Genomic DNA, 23,520 nt, shown 5'->3' with positions numbered 1-23,520 from the left:
CTGTGGGTGGAGCCAAAGCCCCTTTGCTGGTTGCGGTTCTTAAAGCCTTTTTTTCCGGTTGATCACATAATGTATCGCGACAGCTGCGCTGTCCAGCCAGACCTAAAAAGGCATAAGCCCGCTTCAGTCATTGGTTACTTGCCCTGTCATTTTAGTGGGTCAGTCCACAGGGCAGCATCTAAAGGGTGCATAACGTAAATGGCCACTGCTTATCCTTTTTTTTGTTTATATTGTAGTGAATGATTATACACTAGATGGCCCGTATGAAGTAATGAACGTCGTGAAGCTCGTGTTGGCCCTTAAGGGATTAGGACCAAATACATTTTTCTTTTACTGTAGACAGTGTGCCTCACCAGTTTGTTTGGTTGATAGAGAGGACAACGGAAATGCCTACTTCTGTCATTGGTTACTTGTCCTGTCGTATTACTTAGGACCAGCCCACGTGACAGCATTCGTAGAGCGGACCGTGGAATTACCCCCTGGCCTTAAATCATTGGTTACTTGTCCTGTCATTCTTGTTGTGGGGCAGCCTACAAGGCAGCGTAAATAGAGTGAACAGTGGAAATGCCCACCAATGTTGCCAGATTGGGCTATTTCCCGCACAATTGGGCGACATTTTTCCCAATTGTGCGGGAAAAACTCATAGTTGGCGGGGGCTACTTTTTGGGCTTATTTCCAACAGTTGTGTGCAATTTTTTCGGTGTGGCGGCGCCGACACTAAAGCAACTAAGACAACCAGTGGTGAGCAGTGGCATTGTCAGCAGCCAATGAACGCAAAGCGCGCTGCGTGGCTGAGACATCATTGGAGGTGGAGGCGGAGCATGCTAGACGTGAAGGCAGCAATGGTGTGTGTCTGTGTGTGCAGGTGCAAGCGCACCTGCTGCTATTGCCAACTTGCTGGACACAGTCTCTTTGGGCAAGCGTGCTGTCAATCTAGTAGCGCGGGAAAGCGCTACTAATGACGGCCCTGGAAATACTGGATAGCAGGAGCGCCCGACAAGGTGTGCAGCGGTTTCATTGGTGGAGCCGCAGCGCGGAGTTTAGCCGAAACCTCGAAGACAGTATTATTTCAACGGACTCCTGGCAACCCTTGCATATCTTTTGAGGTAAAGGCGATGGTCATCTTGATATGTAAAGCTGTTCTGTTTAGCACAGCGAGTTATTTTAAACGTCTACTAAATGGGTTGCTAATGCCCATCAGTTATAAAATTATTTTCTTTGGTGGTCGACGAAATTAAATGTTCAATTTGCCTTATTAACTAACATTCACGTACATAAAGTGTTAGTTCTGTCTAGAATTAAAAACATGTTTTTTAATTCAAGTGCATATATTTGTATTAGACACTTAGTTAAACGTGTGCATCTTTTCTTCTTAATAAATGTGTACACTTAGCCAAAATAATTGCAGACGAAGATGGCCGTTATGTTTTCTATAGTAGTGGCAACGCAGTCGCTTGCCGTTGGTGAAAGCGTCAGCCAATCGGCGTCCGGGGGGCGGGGCGCGCGCTCCTGTCACAGCTTCCCTCTTCCTTGCACAGTTCAGTGACAGTGAGATGCCTGTCCCCCGCGCGCTTTATTAAAAAAGTGACGCACGCTCGCCTCGCCGCTCTCTTCATCGGAATCGGCGGCGCGTAGGGCCTGATTCCTAGCAGTTTACCGGCAGCTATGTGCAGAACGAAGAGACCGACCAGCTGTCCTGTTCTCCAGCCTCAGTGAGTACCTGTCAAGCTGGAGGTTAGGTGGGGTGAGGGACTTTCAGTGAATATTAGAGCAGTTTAGGTGTGGTCGGGGACTTCCAGGGTTTGTTACACCGCTTAGAAGCGTTAGGAGTCAGTAGGATCAGGGGATTTGCCTCAGTTTCGTTGTCTTTTCATAGCTTGTCCTTGCTTAAATGAGTGTCATTTCTTATGTTTATCTGTTTATATGAACTTAATTTCTTGATTTTGCTCGCAAAAAAGTGTCACTCTTAGTGTCCTACATTTAACAGTTGAATGTCATTCATAAGTACTCTGAAACCTTGAAAATGTCACACCTAAGCACTCCTAAAACGTGGCAACTATGCAGTCTGTTTTCATGTTGAATAGTGCCCTTCCATTTCTGGTGCTTTACAATAGTTTTAAGATCTTTGTAGAGTTTCTCGTTGCTGAAATGGCTGTAATTTGTTATATATGTTTCCCTCATCTTCGTTGCTTGATTTTTGCTTGCGAGAAAGTGTCACTCATAGTCATTGAATGTCACTCATAATTACACTGAAATTATGAAAATATCACACATAAGCAATCTGAAACCTTGGCAGCTATGCACTGTGTCACTTTTCTCTCGGGTCTCAGACTGTCAGACCTGGCCTGGTGGTGCAGCCCTGTGCTGCTGTGGCCGTCGACTCGTGGGGCCTGGCCGCAGCATGTAGAAGCAAGCACAAATTGAAGTAAGTTCATTTATAGTAAGAGTAGGAATGAGTGCTATATGATAAGTAAAGCACTCTGAATCAGATGTTCTGTATAGACTTGTTATCTTTTATGTGAACATTTGCTGTTGTAAAGTGTTCTGATAACTTTGGATCTAGCTATTGCTATGTAATAATCTCAAATAAGTGGTTTCTGATGACTATTTCTGCATAATTTGAGAGTTGCGAGTTTGGGCTGGCTTTTGGGCTGGAACTGGTCTGGTTGGGCTTTTTTTGGGCTTCACTATGAGCGGCTTTGGGCTTGGGACGGGTCTAAAAATCTGGCAACACTGATGCCCACTTCAATCGCTGGCTCATTTGTCTACTCCCTTCCCTTATTGTCAACCCACAGGAACGACATTCAGTGTTTGACTCGCCAGACTGAGTGACAGCATGCTCCCTAGTCACATACACCTTTACAAGACAAAGGAGTTTCTCTCCATGTGCTGCATTGTAAGTCCAGCCAGTTATTAAAGCAGACAGAGTAAATTAATTGCTGGACTTCAGTGTTTCTCCCTTATTTGTGCTTCTCTGCGCATGCTCTGTTGAGCTATGATTTGGCGCAGGCTGTAGAAAGTTTCCTTTGCACTTGCTCTGTTCACCAGTGTCCTCTCCGCGGCACGTGTGCCAGAGCCCTTCCTGCTTCACACCGGTGCACAGGGTTGGAAGGGAGCCTCTTTATAACCCAGGTGCTCCTGCAGTCCCATAGCATGTGTGTAAATGCTACTTGGAGCTTCCAGAGTGAAAGTAACACCTCACTTTGTACTGCCAGAAGCGTCTCTTCTTCCACCCCAGCAGTGCACCACGACCTGTGCTTGGAACACAGCTCTTGGAAGCCTCTTTCTCAGCACTCTTGTAGTCCAGTGACTGAGGCTGTTGTCCGGTCTTCTTCTCCCTCCACATCAAGCGCTGCCTTGCCCAGTGTTACCTGATGCTCTGACCAGCTAACCCGGTGCAGTCTGGAACACAGAGAAACACGTTTTAATGAATTAATGAAAGATAAAATGTCACTTTCCCCCTTTACCAATAGGTTTTTAACGACGGTCTGGAACGTTACTCCAGTTTGTTTTGTTATACACTTTGGTGTTGCCCAGACATGCACACCACATCCCAACCCCTGCCCCATGGCTACAACATGGAGATCACCACAGTTTAGAGCCCCCTCACTTGAATTCTGAAACATTTCAACACATCTGGGCTTCAGTCTCCAAGCCACACTTTCTCTTTCCTATGAAAGACCAAGACACAAAGGATTTCAGCAGTTTGTGGGACGGGTGATTGTGTGATCAAGTATTATAAGGAATAACATACCCACTGCCATAAAGTAAAAGGATATTGCAAGTCACCTTGGAGTCCTACAACTTAATAAAGGGGACTTGGCCTACATCCTTATTCCTCTGTTGTGGTCATTGAACTTCTCTGTGATTGCAATATTCTTAGAGGGTACGGCAGGGGCTCCTTAATCCATACAGTGCCGCCTTTTGTGGCTCCTTACTGCTGTGCCACATTCAGTTTGATTAACGGTAAGAGTCTATTTACAGTGCTATAAGGCCTCTACGCATAACTGTGTATAACTGCTTTGTTTGTGTATATACATGAATGTAAAATCTATGTCAATGTCTGTTGGTGTGGTGATTCTGTGTGCATGTATAATCGGCAAACTAATTGGCTTTGCCAATACTTGTTCTTTAATAAGAGGAACGTTTAAAGCTTAAAGGGGAAATGTCTGCACTGCTTTTTACTGTACTCTGTATGTGAATCCTGCACACTGCACTGATTTGCACTACGCTATGTCTGTGAATCCTGCACACTGCACTAATATGCACTAGGCTATGTCTGTGAAACCTGCACACTGCACTGATGTGGACTACGCTATGTATGTGAACCCTGCACACTGCACTGATGTGGACTATGCTATGCATGTGAATCCTGCACACTGCACTGATTTGTTCTAGGATATGTCTGTGAATCCTGCCCATGCACTAATTTGTACTAATCTATGTATGTGAATCCTGCACACGGCTCTGATTTGTACTACGCTATGTATGTGAATCCTGCACAATGCACTGATTTGTACTACAATCTCTGTGAATCCTGCACACTACACTGATTTGTACTATGTTATGTATGTGAATCCTCCACACTGCACTGTACAACGCTATGTCTGTGAATCCCGCACACTGCACTGATGTGTACTGCGCTATGTCTGTGAATCCTGCACACTGCACTGATGTGGACTGCGCTATGAATGTGAATCCTGCACACTGCATTGATTTGTACTACGATATGTCTGTGAATCCTGCACACTGCACTAATTTGTACTAATCTATGCATGTGAATCCTGCACAATGCACTGATTTGTACTACACTGTCTGTGAATCCTGCACACTACACTGATTTGTACTATGTTATGTATGTGAATCCTGCACACTGCACTGTACAACGCTATGTCGGTGAATCCTGCACATTGCACTGATGTGTACTACGCTATGTCTGTGAATCCTGAACACTGCATTGATGTGTACTATGCTATGTCTGTGAATCCTGCATACTGCACTAATATGCACTACCCTATGTGTGTGAATAATTCACACTGCACTGTTGTGGACTACGCGATGTATGTGAATCCTGCACACTGCACTGATTTGTATTATGTTATGTATGTGAATCCTGCACACTGCACTGTACTACGCTATGTCTGTGAATCCTGCACATTGCACTGATGTGTACTACGCTATGTCTGCGAATGCTGCACACTGCATTGATGTGTACTATGCTATGTCTGTGAATCCTGCCCATTGCACTAATATGCACTACCCTATGTCTGTGAATCCTGCACACTGCACTGATGTGGACTAAGCTATGTATGTGAATCCTGCACATTGCATTGATTTGTACTAGGATATGTCTGTGAATCCTGCACACTGCACTAATTTGTACTTTCTATGTATGTGAATCCTGCACACTACACTGATTTGTGCTACACTATATCTGTGAATCCTGCACACTACACTGATTTGTACTACACTGTCTGTGAATCCTGCACGCTACACTGATTTGTACTATGTTATGTACGTGAATCCTGAACACTGCACTGTACTACGCTATGTCTGTGAATCCTGCACACTGCATTGATGTGTACTATGCTATGTCTGTGAATCCTGCACACTGCACTTATATGCACTACCCTATGTATGTGAATCCTGCACACTGCACTGATGTGGACTATGCTATGTATGTGAATTCTGCACACTGCACTGATTTGTACTATTTTATGTATGTGAATCCTGCATACTGCACTGATTTGTACTATGATATGTCTGTTAATCCTGCACACTGCACTAATTTGTACAAAATCTATGTACGCCCGCCGCATGGGACGACTCCTGGTGGCCGCCAGCCCTAGGCACCGCACCCAAGCCAACAGACCACGCACGCAACTTGGGCATCATCCTGGACTCTTCCCTATCAATGACCAGACAAGTCAACGCAGTCTCCTCATCTTGCTTCCACACACTCCGCATGCTCCGCAAGATCTTCCAATGGATTCGGACAGAGACAAGGAAGACGGTCACCCAGGCCCTCATCACCAGCAGACTGGACTATGGAAACACCCTCTACGCCGGAACCACAGCCAAGCTTCAGAAGAAACTCCAGCGCATCCAGAACGCCTCCGCCCGAATCATCCTGGACGTCCCCCGACGCAGCCACATCTCGAGCCACCTGAGAGACCTACACTGGCTCCCTGTCAACAAGAGGATCACGTTCAGACTCCTCACCCACGCACACAAATCCCTCCACGACCAGGGCCCAAGGTACCTCAACGACCGACTGACCTTCTACGCGCCCACCCGCCAGCTACGTTCAGCGAACCTCGCCCTCGCCGTCGTGCCGCGCATTCGGAAAGCCACCGCCGGAGGAAGATCCTTCTCCTACCTTGCGGCCAAGACATGGAACTCCCTGCCCACCCACCTGCGGCTGACCCAGGACCACCTCGCCTTCAGGAAACAGCTCAAGACCTGGCTGTTCGAGCAGTAGCAGACCCCCTTCCCCAAGCGCCTTGAGACAATTCTGGGTGAGTAGTGCGCGATACAAATGACTTGATTGATTGATTGATTGATTGATTGACTGCACACTGCTCTGATTTGTGCTACACTATATCTGTGAATCCTGCACACTGCACTGATTTGTACTACGCTATGTATGTGAATCCTGCACAATGCACTGATTTGTACTACACGGTCTGTGAATCCTGCACAGTACACTGATTTGTACTATGTTATGTATGTGAATCCTGTACACTGCACTGTACTACACTATGTCTGTGAATCCTGCACACTGCATTGATGTGTACTATGCTAGGTCTGTGAATCCTGCATACTGCACTAATATGCACTACTCTATGTCTGAATCCTGCACACTGCACTGATGTGGGCTACGCTATGTATGTGAATCCTGCACACTGCTCTGATTTGTGCTACACTATATCTGTGAATCCTACACACTGCACTGATTTGTACTATGCTATGTATGTGAATCCTGCACACTTCTCTGATTTGTGCTACACTATATCTGTGAATCCTGCACACTGCACTGATGTGTACTATGCTATGTATGTGAATCCTGCATACTGCTCTGATTTGTGCTACATTATATCTGTGAATCCTGCACACTGCACTGATTTGTACCACGCTATGTTTGTGAATGCTGCACACTGCTCTGATTTGTGCTACACTGTCTGTGAATCCTGCACACTGCACTGATTTGTACCACGCTATGTTTGTGAATCCTGCACACTGCTCTGAGTTGTACTACACTATATCTGTGAATCTTGCACAGTGCACTGATTTGTACTATGTTATGTATGTCAATCCTGCACACTGCACTGATTCGTACTATGCTATGTATGTGAATCCGGCACACTGCACTGATGTGTACTACGCTATGTATGTGAATGCTGCACACTGCACTGATCTGTACTACACTGTCTGTGTATCCTGCACACTACACTGATTTGTGCTACACTGTCTGTGAATCCTGCACACTTCTCTGATTTGTACTACACTGTCTGTGAATCCTGCACACTTCTCTGATTTGTACTACGCTATGTATGTAAATCCTGAACACTGCACTGATTTGTTTTATGTTATGGATGTGAATCTGGCACACTGCACTGTACTACGCTATGCAGGCCCTTGTGTTCCCGGAAACAGTTCTCCCTTTTTTGGCCCGGTACCGAGGCCAGTGTTGGACACTAGTCTGATTTGGAAAGATGCAAATGTTTTTGGGGCTGGAATCCCCCTGTAGTTCTCACCCTGGTCTGACTGTGTAGGGCCCCCGCCACACACTTTCTTAACCAATCCTCCTCTTCTACAAGATTACAAGGAATTGAGGGAGGCAGGGATCATTTCTATTTTTAAGTGGTTTATATTGTACACCTGTGTTTCATTCTTTTATCCTGAAATCTCCAATTGTCCGGTAACTGAGCTGACTCTTTTAGTAACTCCATAAGGTTCGTGCCCCCCTACCACTCTCCTTGTTGAAAATCCGGAAGTATAGCCATTTTGCCATAAGAAGCTTGTTGTCTACTCTAGTCTTTCTGTAAACTTGCTCATATTAATTCTCTAAGTTTCCCCACCTGACTGTGTCATTGGGCGAGCTTCTATCTGCCTTCATCATGTTGTTGAACCTTAGCTTCTCTAGAGAATTCTAGTAATGCCTGTGGTTTTCTGCCAAAGAGCAGTTCAAAAGAGGCAAATCAAACATTATCTTCGATTTGTCAACAGACACCAATCAAAGCCGATAGAAGCATCTCATCCAGTGCTCACCCAGCATGGCACAGGTCCTTTTAAGGGGTAACTTTAAGGGGCCATTGTAAGATCCTAGCGAGCCATGATAAGCAGAGGAGCGCACGTCATTGCCTAAGTCCTAACAAATCATTCCCAAGGGTTTGGGAATACACGGGTTGCCTCGATCACTGTGGATCTCCTGGGGGAAGCCTGCTTGAGGGAATATCTCTATGATAGTGCGGGCTGTCATCCCTGTTTAAGGGGAGCTGCTTCAGGACACCGTGTGGTGCAGTTGACAATGTGTAGAATGTATTGATATCCGTTGCTCGAATGTAAGAGTGGACGAGCCAGATCCATCAAGGCTCTTTGGAATGGAACATGAATGTCTGGCATCCTCTGCAAAGGTGCCTTAGGAACTTTCTAGGGATTACTATTCTGACATGGAGGACATTCCTGAAAATCTTTCTTGATTTGCCCACACATACCTAGCCAATAAAAGTAAGCAGAAATGTTTTTCGTATTTTCACAGGTCCGAAGTGTCCTGCACTAGGTGAGTTTGAGCCAAAAAGAGCACTTGTTCTTGAAAGGTTTGTGGTTCTTGCAGCTGTAGAGGGGCCCCTGGTTTAGCCATTCAGTGTAGACGGTTCTTCCAGATCAGAGAAGAAGGCTCCACCTGTTCACTTCCTGCTACTTCTTAGCTTGATCCCTGACATGTTGGAGGTTACTGGCATCTCTTTGGGCCTCAATAAAATCTCTCTCATCTCCTCATGGCTTTTTGGTAAGACAAGAGGGACATTCTTGAGGGTCTTTTTTCTCCTGTCTTAGATCATTTCTAGACGGAATAAGCGCGGTAACAGATCCAGATATTTATTTTCTTGCAAAGGGAGCTTCCTTTAACATGAAGAAATGTGGTTACATACCTGCTCCTCTGTTAACTAATCAAATTGGGGATTCTCTGTTCCAGTATCGATCATTTCTGGGAGGTTTGGGGTCCCTTTTATTTAAGGCTGCACCTGGACATTAACCCCACTTTTAACACTTACCTGTACTGATTGTTACTCTCTAGAATTGCCAAGGACGCACTTAATCGTGGAAATATCTGGTTAGGTTGAACAAAAATCTCTCACAGCCGACTACTTACAACCTGTGTCTAATAGTGAATCACTTGAGGGCCCATTAGACTGGCCAGGCAAGTGGTGGGATTTCGAGGGAGCGCCACTCTAACAAATGGAGCGAGAACCAAAATGGCGAGATCCATAGTCTCTTCATCTCCTTTTCTTCTTCTGGGACAGAAACAGGGTATGTGGATCTGGTCTGCACACAATGTTTTGGGGTCCAGAAGAGATAGAAGCGGGAGATTTCTTTTCATAGGTTCCTTCTGTCAACTCAGTTTGTGGCCCCGTCGGAAACCTCTGGAGGTTTTTAGACTTTGAGAGGGTTTGCAATTTTTCTACCATTTGAGTATTTACTTCTTGTGCTCTTGGGAAAGCTATGTACTTTATTGTTTTTTATTTTTCTAATAAATCTTTTTATTGAACAAATGCTTATCATACAATGTAGGGTGGAGAGAAACAGTAGTCAAGAGAATCTGGTACTGCACTGAAGTTAGCACACAATAAGAGTAACAAGCATTGAACCTTAAATCCCCTCTGGCACTTTCACGGCCTTATGGTATACCAGGTTAGACAACATCCATAGTACAATAAATTGCACAGCTTAAATTTTGTCCCCTCAGTCTGTCACCATATCAGTGTCCCTGAACTCTCACCAGGCTCCCCACACCTTGTCCCACTTTCTGGGGCATCCCTTGCCTAGATAGACCTCTTCCTCCACCCTTTGGCTCCAATCAAGGTCCATCTCTCAATCTGCAACACACAGAGGGAGACTCGCACATCATCGTCTTACGACATTGCATTTTGCCACTCCGACTGGCATTGTCAACCAAATCTTTGTATACCAAGACTAAACCTTCTCCGACTGCATCGCTAATAAAAGCCATTTGGCATCGAGAGGCATCTGTATGGACACAACCCGGGACATCACCCTCGTCGCCTGCCACCAGAAGCCCTGGATCACTGGGCACTCCCACAAGATATGGAAGAAGGTGCCCGCTTGGGCGCCACCCCCGATGCACTGCGATGTGTTCGTCACCCCAATCCTATGTAAAAGAGTGCATGAGTAGTATGACCTCTGCAGTATTTTAAGTTGAACTAGTCTGAACCAGGGTTGAATAACTAGTTCCCCTTGTGCCCTGTTGGACTTTTATTGTTGAGGTTAAGTTAAGGTTATCTTATAGTTTTACCCATTTTTGTGTGTGTGCTGTGTGCATATGTGTGTGTAGAGTTTATTATTTCTTGATGATGTGCTCTGAATTTGTCACCTGGTAACACTCTCTCTACTAAATCATAGTTAATATGTTTCTGTGTACATGTGTAAATGCTCTTTCTCTCCAAAATGGTAATTTTTTATTTCTGATTATGAAGTAATCTCTTAAAGGAATCGCTGATTGGTGCGCCGCATGGATACCGACAACGAGTAAAGGTCCCAAATGGTGTTTCCATAAAATTGCATTTTCTTAAAGTTCCAGAGTATGGTTCTACTGTGGGAACCCAACGCCCTTTGGCAAATACAGACTCAGTCAAAATATCAATTCTGAGATTGAGAACCTGGTGGACTGTAACCTATATGTCACTGTATTTAAATGACCGGAACACTTTCCCGGCAACAATCAGTCCTGTGAAACTCACAGGGATAAATATCAGATTCTAAACTCCCTTTCAGCATTAATAGACACACTCAAGAATAAGCACTAAGGAATATTTCAAATGATTTTATTTTGGAAAAAAATCTAACTTTTCTAGTGCTGAAAACAGTATAGTGGTAGCTTACAGAAAAACAGGCAACGGCGGACCTCGCCACTGCACCTCAACTATAGTTCGAAATAGTACGGTACGGTGCACTCCTCTTCCAATACCAGCCGTTGTTTGGTATTACTGCAGAAGCAGACGAAATCTTGACAGAGCAACAAAGCCGGACGCTGTGTTTTTGTTTCACAATACGGATTCAGGTATTGGATTAGGGGGTGACAATTATCCCCATAATAAACTAGTAGTGATTATGGCAGACATTTACGATGATGAATGACAAATATAGAAAATAATTGATGGACCAGATATAAGCCAAATTGATATACAACAACATATGAATACAAGCCCTGATGAAGTTCAAGACTGCTTGAACGAAACACGTTGATTGGATGCTTTTATTGATTGGATTTTACGACTTTGGTTACTGAATTTGAATAAAGCAGCAACTTTCTAATGGACCTAAAGACTCATTGATTAATTTGCTTACAGGTGCACCATTCCACTTGTTGTTCGATCAGTACAGTGGTAGCTATTTCAACCATTAAACAAACTGTAAGAAAAAATTGCAACATTATTCAGATTTTTAATATGGCTTTGTAATAACTTGCCAAACCCTTCTCTCTTCTCTCATTTAGGTAAACTATCTTAGCCAAAAAAGAAGCCTGTTATTGTGTTAAATGACCTTGCATTTGACACAAACCCTAACAGATCAAATAGGGATAATGCTCTGAATGCAGGGGCGAAATTTGCTTGTCAAAAGGATAAACCCAGCCTGTCTAATTTCGCTCACACCCCTCTGCTTCCATTAACTCTGAATCTCAATCCTACAAAATCTGTGGTCAATCTACAATAGGACTGTGGTTCTAATTATGTAAAAAATATATCCTGGGAGTGTGAGATAAGAAGAAATTAAAAGATCCGGTGCAGTGAAGAGTTTACAATCAAGACAGGGCTTCAAAGTGTTACAAGAGATGTGGACCATCAGAGAATCACAGAGAGGTTAGTGTTCTTGCAGATTAGTGCATGCAGATGTGCTAATGAAACCAGAATTGTCTTTTGTTGAGTAGCCCAGATGTGTTCTAGTAAAGTATTGTGCACACTTTAATACCACATAAGTGAGTTATGTTTTTTAGCAATCCTAGAAGTGAAAAGTCGTAATTGGCAAAGAAAGAACTCTGTAGTTTCTCATGTAAATTATAGATTGTCTCTTTCTTGTAGCTCATTATCTTCATTGATTTGTAATTGTTCAGGAGGAAGAAAACTGAGAAGTTGATAAGCGTCCAGAAGACTTTATGCATTTTGAGTGTTTATCACCAATTTAGTTGTATTAGCCTTCACATTTGCACCTACTCATTTTGTAAAGAATTCAAGTCTTCCTTTAACAGATTCAGAGCGAAGGGTATGATTGTTAAAATGGAGTAAATCAGCTTAGAAAGGGTTTGATAAGCATTGTAAATTACTTTAAAGGTCAAATTTATTACTTCATAATTAGTGTCTCAAATTCTCCCAGAAGCTTCCCTCCCAGAATATGCCTGCTCCTCTTTTACTGCAGCATAGGTCAATGTGGCAACCAGCAGCATGTGGTGAAATGTAAAAGTGGTGGGGTTTGAAATGATTACTTTTATTTTGCATGCAAGCATGATTTTTCCGTTTGGGTAGAGGCTAAAGGTGCATTGTATGTAGCCTGTAAGCTTTAAGACCAGTCTTTCTCAATGAAACCATGTTTAGCCTGGTCCCACTCTCAAAAAATAGTGCTTGCTCTCTGAGAATTAAAGGAATCATTGTATGCCCCACCACTTTTACACTTTACCAGCCACCTCTGGTGGCAACACATCTTTTATATTTCTCAGAATGTAATCCTATGAGAAAATCATTTAAATCTATATCTCCATTGAGATTTGACTGGTGTGTTCACAGCACTCAAACTATCCTTCGATAGCCATCTTTGGCACAACTTACCAATGCTGCAAGTAGTTCTAGTTCTGGGATAATCAGCATTGTATCTGTGATCTGTATTGTTTGCTCAGGGCTACTAGCTTTATACAGAAACTTACTCATACAGCCATCCGTATAAGTTGGACAAATGTCCATACCATCTGAATCAGGCAATGTTTCATTGTTATGTTATGCTATTATATGTCTATTTGTATAGCATGGTAAGCACCCATGAGGGCATTCAGGCACTTGGCAGATGGGAAGGCGGCTGTCTCCCGGCCTTCAGCTCGTTGCAGGACTTAAGAAGTGATTAGGAGGCTCTGATGTGCTGTGGGAGGTAGTTCCATGCTTTGCGGTGGATGTACGCGAAATCGCAACCTTCAGCTCTGTTTTGTGTATGCAGGGCATATGTGCTAGTGAGAATCCGGCTGAGCAGAGGTTCCTGAAAGTTTAGTGGCTGTTGAGGTAGACAGGGCATATTTTGTGTACTGCTTTTTATGTGAGGAGTTTGAACTGAGTGTGTTTGTGTATGGGGAGCCAGTGAGGTTCCTTGAGTTGTGGAGTGATGTGGGTGCAGGTAGGTAGATTGAGGATGAGTCTTGCAACAGACCTTTGGATGGTTTGGAGCCAGTTCAGAGCTGTTTGGTAATTCCTGCGTAGAGTGTGTTGCCACAGTCAAATCTGCTGGTTGTCAGGGACTGTCTGGTGTCCTCTGGTAGCCCCTTGAAGATTTTTTGCAGAATCCTTAGGATGTGGAAACAGGTGGAGGTCACCATTTTACCTAGGCTGCCATGTTGAGATTGTCACCTAGGATGATTCCTACGTTTCTGGTGTGTGCAGTGGTGGTTGGTGTGGAGCTGAGGTCTACCGACCACCAGGTGGAATCCCAAACTGTTTTCTTTCTGAAGATCACCACTCGCTGCATCTCATTCAGGTGGCTAACATGGTCATGTAGGTGGCGAAGTTGTTTATTGTCACGAGAATCCTGTCCGTCAGGGAGAGTATCAGTTGGGTGTCGTCTACGTAGGAAAATATTTTGATGCCTTTCGATCTGATGAGATTGACCAGTGGGGTCATGTAGGTGTTAAGCAAGGTTGGGCTGAGAGAGGATCTTTGGGGGCCTCTGCAGATGAGGTTCTTGGCTTCTGATGTGTAGGGTGGCATGCTGACATTTTGTGTTCTTCCTGTGAAAAGGGAGCAGATCCAGGTGAGTGCGGGTCCTTGGATGCCTGTTTCATGTAGTCTTCTGATCAGGGTGGAGTGGGAGACTGTGTCAAAGGCAGATGAGAGGTCGGGCAGGATGCTGTTTCTCCTCAGTTGAGGACCATCCTGATGTCATCTGTTGTGCGATGACGGTGGTTTCGGTACTGTGAATCGGTCTGAAACCTGATCGCTTGGTGTCAAGGAGCTGTGTATGTTGAATGTGTGGGTGAGTTGCTGTGTGAAGGCTTACTCCATGACCATTGCTGGGTAGGGTAATGGGGAGATCTGGCAAATAGTTTTCTAGCTTGGTAGGGTCTTCCGAAGGTCTTATTAGTAGTGCATTGAACCCTTCATGTTTTCAGGCCTCCAGGAATGTTGCAGTGATAATAGAGGTGTTCAGGATGAGGGTGGGCACTTCACTGATTAGGGAGGTGCCCCTGTTGTAGATGTGGTGGGGGCCTGGGGATGTCAGTGCCCTCGAGTGGATGGTTCTCATGATGTTGGTTGTTTCTTCTGTAGTGATAGTTTTCCATGTAGTCTGGATGTTTACGTTTTTTTTTTGGGTAGGCTGGAGGTGAGGCTGCCGGGATTCGGTTGAGGCTCACAATTGGGGGTTTTTATTTGGGTAGGATGGAAGCGAGGCGGTCGTGGTTCAGTTGAGGCTCACAATTGTTGTAGATGGTTTCGATTTTGTTGCTGAACAATTCCCATAGGTTATTGAATAGGTCTTGCAAGCGGGAGATGCTGATTGTGGTGGATGCAGTGTAGTCTTTGGCAATTACAAAGATTTATTTTCAGCTATTAGAGTTGTTTTCTATGAGCTTTGCCAGGGTTGTCTTCTATGGATCTACTCATCTGATGGTGGTAGTGTCTTGGTGCAGATTTGTAGGTGTCCTTGTCTGTTTCTTTGTGATTTGTTTTCCATCTTCTTTCCAGTTGTTTGCTGTGTTGTTAGGTTGAGCAGAGTTCCTCAGTGTACCAGCTGGCCTGATTCTGGGTTCTCTTTTAGTTGTTGTGTTTACGGAGTACCAGGGAGTTTGCGCAGTCTGTTATCCACTTGTTGAGTTCTCTGATGTTGCGGTTTAGGTCATCGGTGGGATTTGGCTAGTTCATGGGCAGGGTGAGGGACCAGTTTGATTCTGAGATGCTGTTCCAGCTGTGTTTGGCCATGCTGGTGGTTGCGGGTTTGGTTTGACAGGTGATGTTGATTTGGAAGTGGATGATTGCGTGCTGGTCCAGGTCAGAGGCGTAGTAGTGGTGATTTTGATGCCGTTGATAGTGGTGAAAATGGGTTTAAGGGTGTGTCTGGTGGAGTGTGTTGGTCCAGCAACGTGTTGTTAGTCAGAGGTTTCCTGGGCTTTGAGGGAGTGCGATTGAGCTGGGATTGCTCCAGTCTTCCAGGTGGAAGTTGAGGTCTCCTAGTAGGATGTAGACTTTGGTGTTGATTGTGAGAGTGGTGACGAAATCTGCAATGTTGTCGGTGTAGTTAGCTCGTGGTTCAGCCGGGCAGTAGATGAGGGCTCCTTTCAGGGTGATTATTGCTGAGATTCGCAGTTTGAAGTGTATGTGCTCCAAAAAGATTGGTGTTAGAAATAGGTTCTTTAGTTGGCAGAGGTTTCAATCCACTCCAAGCAGGGACCACAATCTTAGTCAGGTTAAGCTAGATACACACTTTAGATTAACCTGTGCTCACCCTCTGGTAGCTTGGCACAGCGCAGACAGGCTTAATTTAAGAGGCAATGTGTAATGTATTTATGCAACACAAACAGTAACACAACAAAAGTATCCCAAAAAGGCTTCACACAGGTCTAGAAAAATAGAAAATATTTATCCTAGTAAAACAAGACCAAAACGAAAAGAATTCAACCAGTAGTAGTTGAGATATGAATTTTTAAAGAATAAATGCAAAAATAGTGCTTAGAATTCACTATCGGTCAAAAAGTTACTTGAGGTGGTGAGGGACCGGTACAAATCCAAAGTTCAGGCCGACCACGAAGGAGGGCAGGTTGACTACAGAACCCATGCAGGTCCAGCTGAAACAGTACCTTGGATGAAGCAAGTGTCGATGTCAAGAGGACAGTTTGTCGGTTCTGATTCACGCAGTGGGTTACTGCGTCGTTGTTGAGCTCCGTAGAGATGAAGCCATTATGTCGTCGTCAAGCAGTGCAGAGCTTTGTTGTCGGGCCTCGCAGGCTGTGAAACCTCTGTTGTCGAACAGCCTCTGCGCCAGCATCAGAGAGCAATTTGTCGGTTCCAACCGGCGCAGCAGTCATGATGAGTTGGTTTTTGTAGAAAACAGCAGCAGAACCCACTTCTGAGGCCCAGGACTGGAGGGGGCCCCTCAGGCAAGGGTAGGACTCACAGATTGCAGAGTCCAGCAGCACCAGCAGGTTTGCAGGCAGTCTTTTGTGTCCCTGCGACTTTAGAAAACAGGAAGCAAGCCCTTGGAGTCACTCTGGGTTCAAGTGAGATAGGTCCAGTCGTTGTCCTCAGAAGGGCAGAGATCAGCAAGCACCAGGGCAGCTCAGCAAAGCTGAGTAGCAGTTCCTCAGAACAGTCAGTCAAGGCAAAGTGGAAATCCTTAGAGTACAATAGTCTTCACTCCAGCAGAGTTCCTCCCAGGTCCAGTTGTGTATTGATTTGGTACGGTCAGAGCCTCAGTACTTCTACCCAATAGTACCTTTGAAGTAGGAGGTGACTTCAAAGTAGCTCTCTGAAGTGCACAGGGATCCCTTTCAACCCAGTCCTGTCTGCCAGGCTATCTGTGGGGTGGGCGATACGTTAGTGCTTTGTGTGTGGACAGTACACTACCTAGTGAAGTGTGTCAGACCCTCCCATCCCTCTCTGCCCTGGAAGACCCATCAGAATGCAGATGAGCCCCACCTTCCTGTGTTTGTGGCTGTCTAGAGGGAATGCACAAAGTATAACTGTCACCCAGCCCAGACGTGTATGGGAACAGGCTGCAGGCACACAGAGGAAAGTTAAGAGCAGAAAAATGTCCACTCATTAGATAAAGCGAACCCTTTTGTCTAGTCTAGCTCTCTTCAGATGAAGCTTACCATTTTGTCTATTCTAGCTCTCGTTAGATGAAGCGTACACTTGTGTCAAGCAGCTCTCTTTCAGTGAAGTGAACATTTGCGTCTAGGCTAGCTCTCATTAAAAGAAGCATATCTTGTGTCTAGTCTAGCTCTCATTAGGTGAAGCGTACCCTTGCATCTAGTTTAGCTCTCATTAGGTGATGCACACCTTGTGTCTAGTCTAGCTCTCAGCGCCATTGTAGTGCACCCTACAAAACTTCATTCATTTATTAATGCACCATCTTTTGCCATTCATTTCTCCCTTTCTTATTTCCCTCCTCTCCACTTTCAGTCTCCACCTCCTCTTCATCTGTTCCCCCACTGTTAGACCTGGCCCTTTTGACAGGTTTTACCTTTTGTTGGCTATAGGATTCTGGGCTTTTTACCACTACTGATCAGTGCTAAAGTGCATATGCTCTCTGTGTAAATTGTGACAATGATTGGTTATCCATGATTGGCATATTTGATTTACAGGTAAAGTGCATGATGTGTGCCAGGGTCTGTAAATCAAATGCTACTAGTGGGCTTGCAGAACTTGTTGTGCCACCCATGTGAGTAGTCCTGTAAATGTATCTCAGACCTACCACTGTAGTGTCTGTGCATGCAGTTTGTAAACTGCCATGTTGCCCTGGCAAGTGCACCCACTTGCCAGGCCCAAACCTTCCCTTTCCTTACATGTAAGGCACCCCAAAGGTAGGCCCAAGGTACCCTCATGGGTAGGGTGCAGTGTTTGTGAAAGGTAGGACATGTACTAGTGTATGACATGTCTTGATAGTAAAATACACTGTATTTCATTTTTCACTGTTGAAAGGCTATCTGTCTCATAGGCTTTTAATGGGTTTGCACAGTACCATGTTTACATGTGTAACTTTCCCTAGGGACAAAATAGGAAAATCATGTTTGGACTCTGGACTCCGAACTAATTAACACACCTTTTGGTAAAGGTGTTTTTTAAATCCTGTGTTTGAAAATGCCACTTTTAAAAAGTGAGCATTTTCTTACATCACTATTCTGTGGGCCTCTGGCTGTTTGTGGATTCAGCGTCTGGTGTGTGTGTGACAGGAGCTGAGATGTGGATTCACTCTAGACAGTCACTGAGGGGGTTGAGGTGTGCCCTGCCTTGCCTGGGTGACTCCGCACAGGGCTGACTATACCTGGTCTGCATTTAGAGTGGTGGTCCTCACTGGCAGAACGCAGCGGGTCAGACTCCCTCCCTTCCTCTCGGACCCTACACCGACCACCTGCGCAGTCCCCCAAGGATCCTCCCTCAGCCCCACGTTGTTTAACATCTACATTGCTTTGCTCGCCCCATCGTCAGAACCCACAGACTCAACATTGTTTCAAACGCAGACAACACCCAACTCATCCTCTCCCTATCCAACTAACCCAACGCAGCCAAACACAACTTTCAAGAAGGCATGGAGGCAGTCGCCAAATTTATGAGGAGCAGCTGTCTACAAATCAACACGTACAAAACAGAAGTACTCATCATGGGCCCACACCCCGGCCCTGGTAGCCCCCCGTCCTTGGAAGCCCACCCACCCCCAAGGACCAAACATGCAACCTAGGAATCATCCTGGACTCAAAATGGACCGCCAGATCAACTCCGTCGCATCCTCCTGCTTCCACACTCTCCGCCTCCTACGCAAGACCTTCAAATGGATCCCCCTCGAACACAGAAAGACAGTCACTCACGCCCTCGTCACCAGCAGACTTTACTGCGGCAACGCTCTCTACGCCGGAATCAACAAAAACCTCACCGCAAGCTTCAAAACATCCAGAACGCCGCCGCCAGATCTCAACCTGCCACGACACTGCCACATCACCCAGTACCTGCACACACTCCACTGGCTCCCCATCGAGGCAAGAATCACCTTCAGGATCCTCACCCACGCACACAAAGCCCTCCACAACACCGGACCAGCATACCTGAATAGCCGACATTCCACGCACCCCAAAGGACTCTACGATCAGCCCAGCTCTCCAACGCTGTGGTACCTCGCACCAGGAAGTCCAGATCGGGAGGCCGCTCCTTTTCCTTCCTCATGGCCAGAGCCTGAAACGCCCTCCCGCTCCACCTCAGACAGACGACATCACTTCCCAACTTCACGAGGGACCTCAAAACATGGCGCTTCGATAGACCTCCTCCTTGATGGACAAGACCCTGCGCCCTCCCCACCAGCACCTTGAGACCCTTACGGGTGGGTAGACGCGCTTTAACAAACCCATGATTGATTTTTTTTTTTTAACAGAGTTTTATATAGCGTGAACTTGACCCGAATCGGGTATCAGAGCGTTTTATATAGCACCAGTTGCAATACATGAGGACACATTCATTTTTGTTAGGCACTGAGAGATTAAGTGATTTGCCCAGAATCACAGGATGTTCAGCTTCATTGCCGAGACTCAAACCCAGTTCCTCAGATTCTAGGTCGACTGCCCTAGCTGTTAGGCCAACACCTTTGGGAGGAGAGTTATTTACATCTGAATAGGCTGTGTCTCCTTTTGCACAATGTTGTCTCCGCCCCCTGAGGTCATGCTGCACCAGTGAATGCAGAACTGGTTTGACTGGGTTCAGAGACCCTTGCCACAAAGAGAGCAAAGACATTTGGGGGTATAAGTATTAGACCAAAAACCCCAAGACTTAGGATTACATCAAGGATCAAGAGGACCCTGCCAAGAAGAAGAGCGAAAAGACTGTTTGAGGAGTGCTACCTTTTCTGAGTGAGGGGTGGGTTGGCCGGCAGTTGTTGCTTCTGTCTGCGGTGGAGGAAAAGGACTGACTCTTTTTGCCCTGCTGTGGTATCCTGCTTATGAAGAATCCCCAAGGGCTTGTGTGCACTGGCCCCCTTACAATCCCTGAGGACCAGTTGGGGGAAACCTTGGACTCTTCTGTCCCCCCCAACAAAATGATAAAGGAGAACTGGTGCAGGGAGTCAGGAGGACCAGTTTTTGGAAGACTGCACCACGTTAGTGGTAAAGAAGGTTGTTGCAAATTACCCTAGTGGATAGAGCTCTTCGCCAGGAGTAAAACGAGCCCAAGATCGTCCACATCAGCCAAACGGGGCCCAAAGTTATGCCCTTTTAAAGTTTGGTAACCTTTGACTTTTCCTCACCTGGAGCGCGTGGAGCTCCATTGCCATTCGATTGGATTCCCTGGGGTGGTCCAGGGCCCGGGGGAGAGCTGCTGAGCTAACATGTTATGTTGGGGGATAGGTCGTGGTGTGTCCCCCCTCCCCGTGCCTCCATCTCGTCCAGGGACCCCATCCCCCGGGCGGACTTATAGTAAAGGGGGCCGGGACCCCATCCCCGGACCCCTGTGTGCTTTCTGATGTTGAAACGAGAGTAAGGACAGGGGAGGGCAGCTGACTCCCCCACGTTGTCCGCTCTCCGTGCTCCAGGTGCCTGTGTCCGGGGGGGAGCGGGAGGCGAGGACAGCCGTGGGTGGGCTCCCTGTGCTGGTCTCCACCAAGGATAACTATTGAGGTGCCCGGAGGGATGGGCACCTCCATCAGACCCAGAGGAAACTATTCCTGAAGGGCAGCGTCTTTCTCCGGCTCAACGGGAGAGCCGATACTATAATATTCACTGCACTTGGGAATCTCGCCCCATAATTCTTTGCGGGCCTTTGGTTTCTATTGTATTTTTGCCCATAACTTTGCTTGGGGTGGTCCTAGGAGGATGGGACCATCCCCAAATAGTTCAACATGAGGTGCTCTTTGTGTTTAAGTCATCTGCTTGGTCCTCGCCCTAGGTTAGGGGGGATCCCAAAATCATCAACTCCCTCACAGTTTCACTCATTTCCAAGCTCACTTATGTTGGGGCTATATGCTATTCAGCATGTAAGGTAGGTTTGCTTTACCAAAGGTGTTGGGAGGTTTTCAGTATTGCATTTTGTTTTGGTAAAATTTACTTTTATTGGGGTACAGGCTAACTAAGAGCTATATTGACAATAACTAAGTGGTTTAAGCAAAGTTATATTGTAAATGACATATTGGTTTATGTGATCTCACATTAAAAATAACATAATGTTCTATGTGATGTCATAACAAGCACCTAGTGCAGTGGGGTCTGATGTATTATGTGCCTTCTTAATGACAAGTGCCTAGTGGGATTATGGTCCCATGTGGTTTAGTGCATCTTTGTCAAGGAAGCCACTGGTCAGTGTGGAAGTAGAACGCAGCTAATTTCCCAATGCCCACTCCAGAACAGACGTCTCCTGAAATTCACTAGGAGACGATCTGATCCATAGGGGGAAAGGGGAATGGGATTGGAAGAAGAGACAGCCAAACTCTCCTGTCGCCTCGTCTGTCTGCTGCTCGTCTACTAGGCTCCTTCAGGGGTTCTCCTTATCTGCAAAACACATGAATCAGTTTTCTAAACAGTTGCTATCTTACTCTTCTACTCTTTTTAATATTTTAATTTGACCTTTACTACTTCAGCTGTACGCCCCTCTTCTTTCTAGATGATTACAATTTATAATATGCAAGAATAACCTCAATGTTTGGTTGAATCGTATTTATCTTTCTTGTTACATTCCTCTATTGTATGCATGCAATTAATGTCCTTTACTTATTTATTTAATTTCTTTGTTGTTTCAGGTACTTGTGTGACCATGGAGCTCTGGTGGTACTGCAGCCTCGCAGGGTAAGAATGGTTCTCCTTCTTGTTCTTCTTGTGCTGCTGTAAATTCAGTTGAGGAGAGTACTGTTTCTCAGAGGAAAACTCGGTAGAAAAATGATTGCTCACCTCTGTTTCTTTCTCTCAGTTATTGTTATCACTAGTAACCTTTAGACAAGCTAGGCGGTTGTTAAAGCCTTCCTAATACTTAAATTATCTTATTGAACACACGGAAAAAAATACAAGGGGAATCTGGTATTTACTTCTTGTGCTGACTCTGCCGCAACTGACTGAGAAAACGGAGCTCCATAATTCTCAGTCAGTTATGCTCCTTGTGAAAGAGCAGAATGCTGTCACTCACAGTGAAGCCAGCCGATACAGAGAGAGACAATTTTAATAAACACAAAAGGTCATGGTTAACGCCAGACCAAATTAGTGGCCCAATTATTAAAGAAAGTCTCAAAAGTGCACCCTTGGTATATTTCCTTGAAATAAGTGCAGCTATATGGCTTTCGTGAATTCACAAGAATTTACAGAAGTAGGGCAAAAAATTGTCCTCCTAGAAAATATTTGTGAACTGAGTTTTAGCATGAGCAAATATGCATGTGTAGATTTGCTCATGCAAAAACCTGATTGTTTGCAAGTTCATTTTCCCTCCAACTACTTTTTTCCCAACTCTGGAAGAAGGTTTACGCCTGCCATTATCAGGACTAAATTTCCAACATTTCTCAGTATGGGAAAATATTAGAGAAGTGTTGCTGAAAACCCTTAAAACATGCAAGTTAGTAGGTTTGCACAGACTTAAAAGGGCATTCCAACCCTGGAACTATTGTTTACCCCTACCTTCAGTCCCAGTATGTAGATCTGCCGAAACGTGGCAACATAACGGGATTGCTAGTATTCAAACAGTACTATGGTATGAGCCCTGGCATAATCCGAGAGGCTATATAAGAGCTCTTATATAATGAGATTGCTGCCATATATTGTCACCGAACAACATAGCACGAAAGGGACAAGTGGATTTTGTTACAGGACAAGTAGATTTATGAAGCAACCTGCCCCATGGACAAGTAGATATTTAAATAAATTCCACACCCCTGCGGAGGAAAAAGGAAGAGAGAAATAAGAACCCAGAACAAGTAACCGTTGAGATAATGGAGGGACCCGCAGGAAGAAGAAAGAAACAAATAAGAACTCCAGAACAAGTAACGGTTGAGCTAAAGGAGGGACACCGAGGAAGAAGGAAGAGAGTAATAAGAACCCAGAACAAGTAACGGTTGAGATAAAGGAGGGACACGGAGGAAGAAAGAAGAGAAAAAATAAGAACCCAGAATAAGTAACGGTTGAAATAAAGCAGGGGCCCGCAGGAAGAAGGAAGAGAGAAATAAGAGCCCAGAACAAGTAAAGGGTGATTTACAGGAGGGATACGGAGGAAGAAGTTAGAGAGTAATAAGAACCCAGAACAAGTAACGGTTGAGATAAAGGAGGGACATGGAGGAAGAAGGAAGAGAGAAATAAGAACCCCGGACAAGTAACGGTTGAGCTAAAGGAGAGACTAAGAGGAAGAAGAATGAGAGAAACAAGAA

The 23,520-nt window shown here is 45.3% G+C and overlaps 1 pseudogene across 1 annotated transcript in view; it reads left to right on the top strand.

Moving 5' to 3' along the window:
* LOC146847630 (uncharacterized) overlaps window positions 1-23,520 on the top strand; it is a 79,381-nt pseudogene that overhangs the window by 28,687 nt on the left and 27,174 nt on the right. The window contains exon 2 of the transcript XR_014981136.1: window positions 21,916-21,961. The product of XR_014981136.1 is annotated as an uncharacterized LOC146847630 (transcript). The remainder of the gene's footprint in view (window positions 1-21,915; window positions 21,962-23,520) is intronic.

This window comes from Triturus cristatus, chromosome 4_1 (assembly GCF_964204655.1).
Source record: "Triturus cristatus chromosome 4_1, aTriCri1.1, whole genome shotgun sequence".
NCBI lineage: Eukaryota > Metazoa > Chordata > Amphibia > Caudata > Salamandridae > Triturus > Triturus cristatus.
The sequence above is the reverse complement of the archived record's forward strand: the minus strand, read 5'-3'. Positions and strand labels throughout refer to the sequence as shown.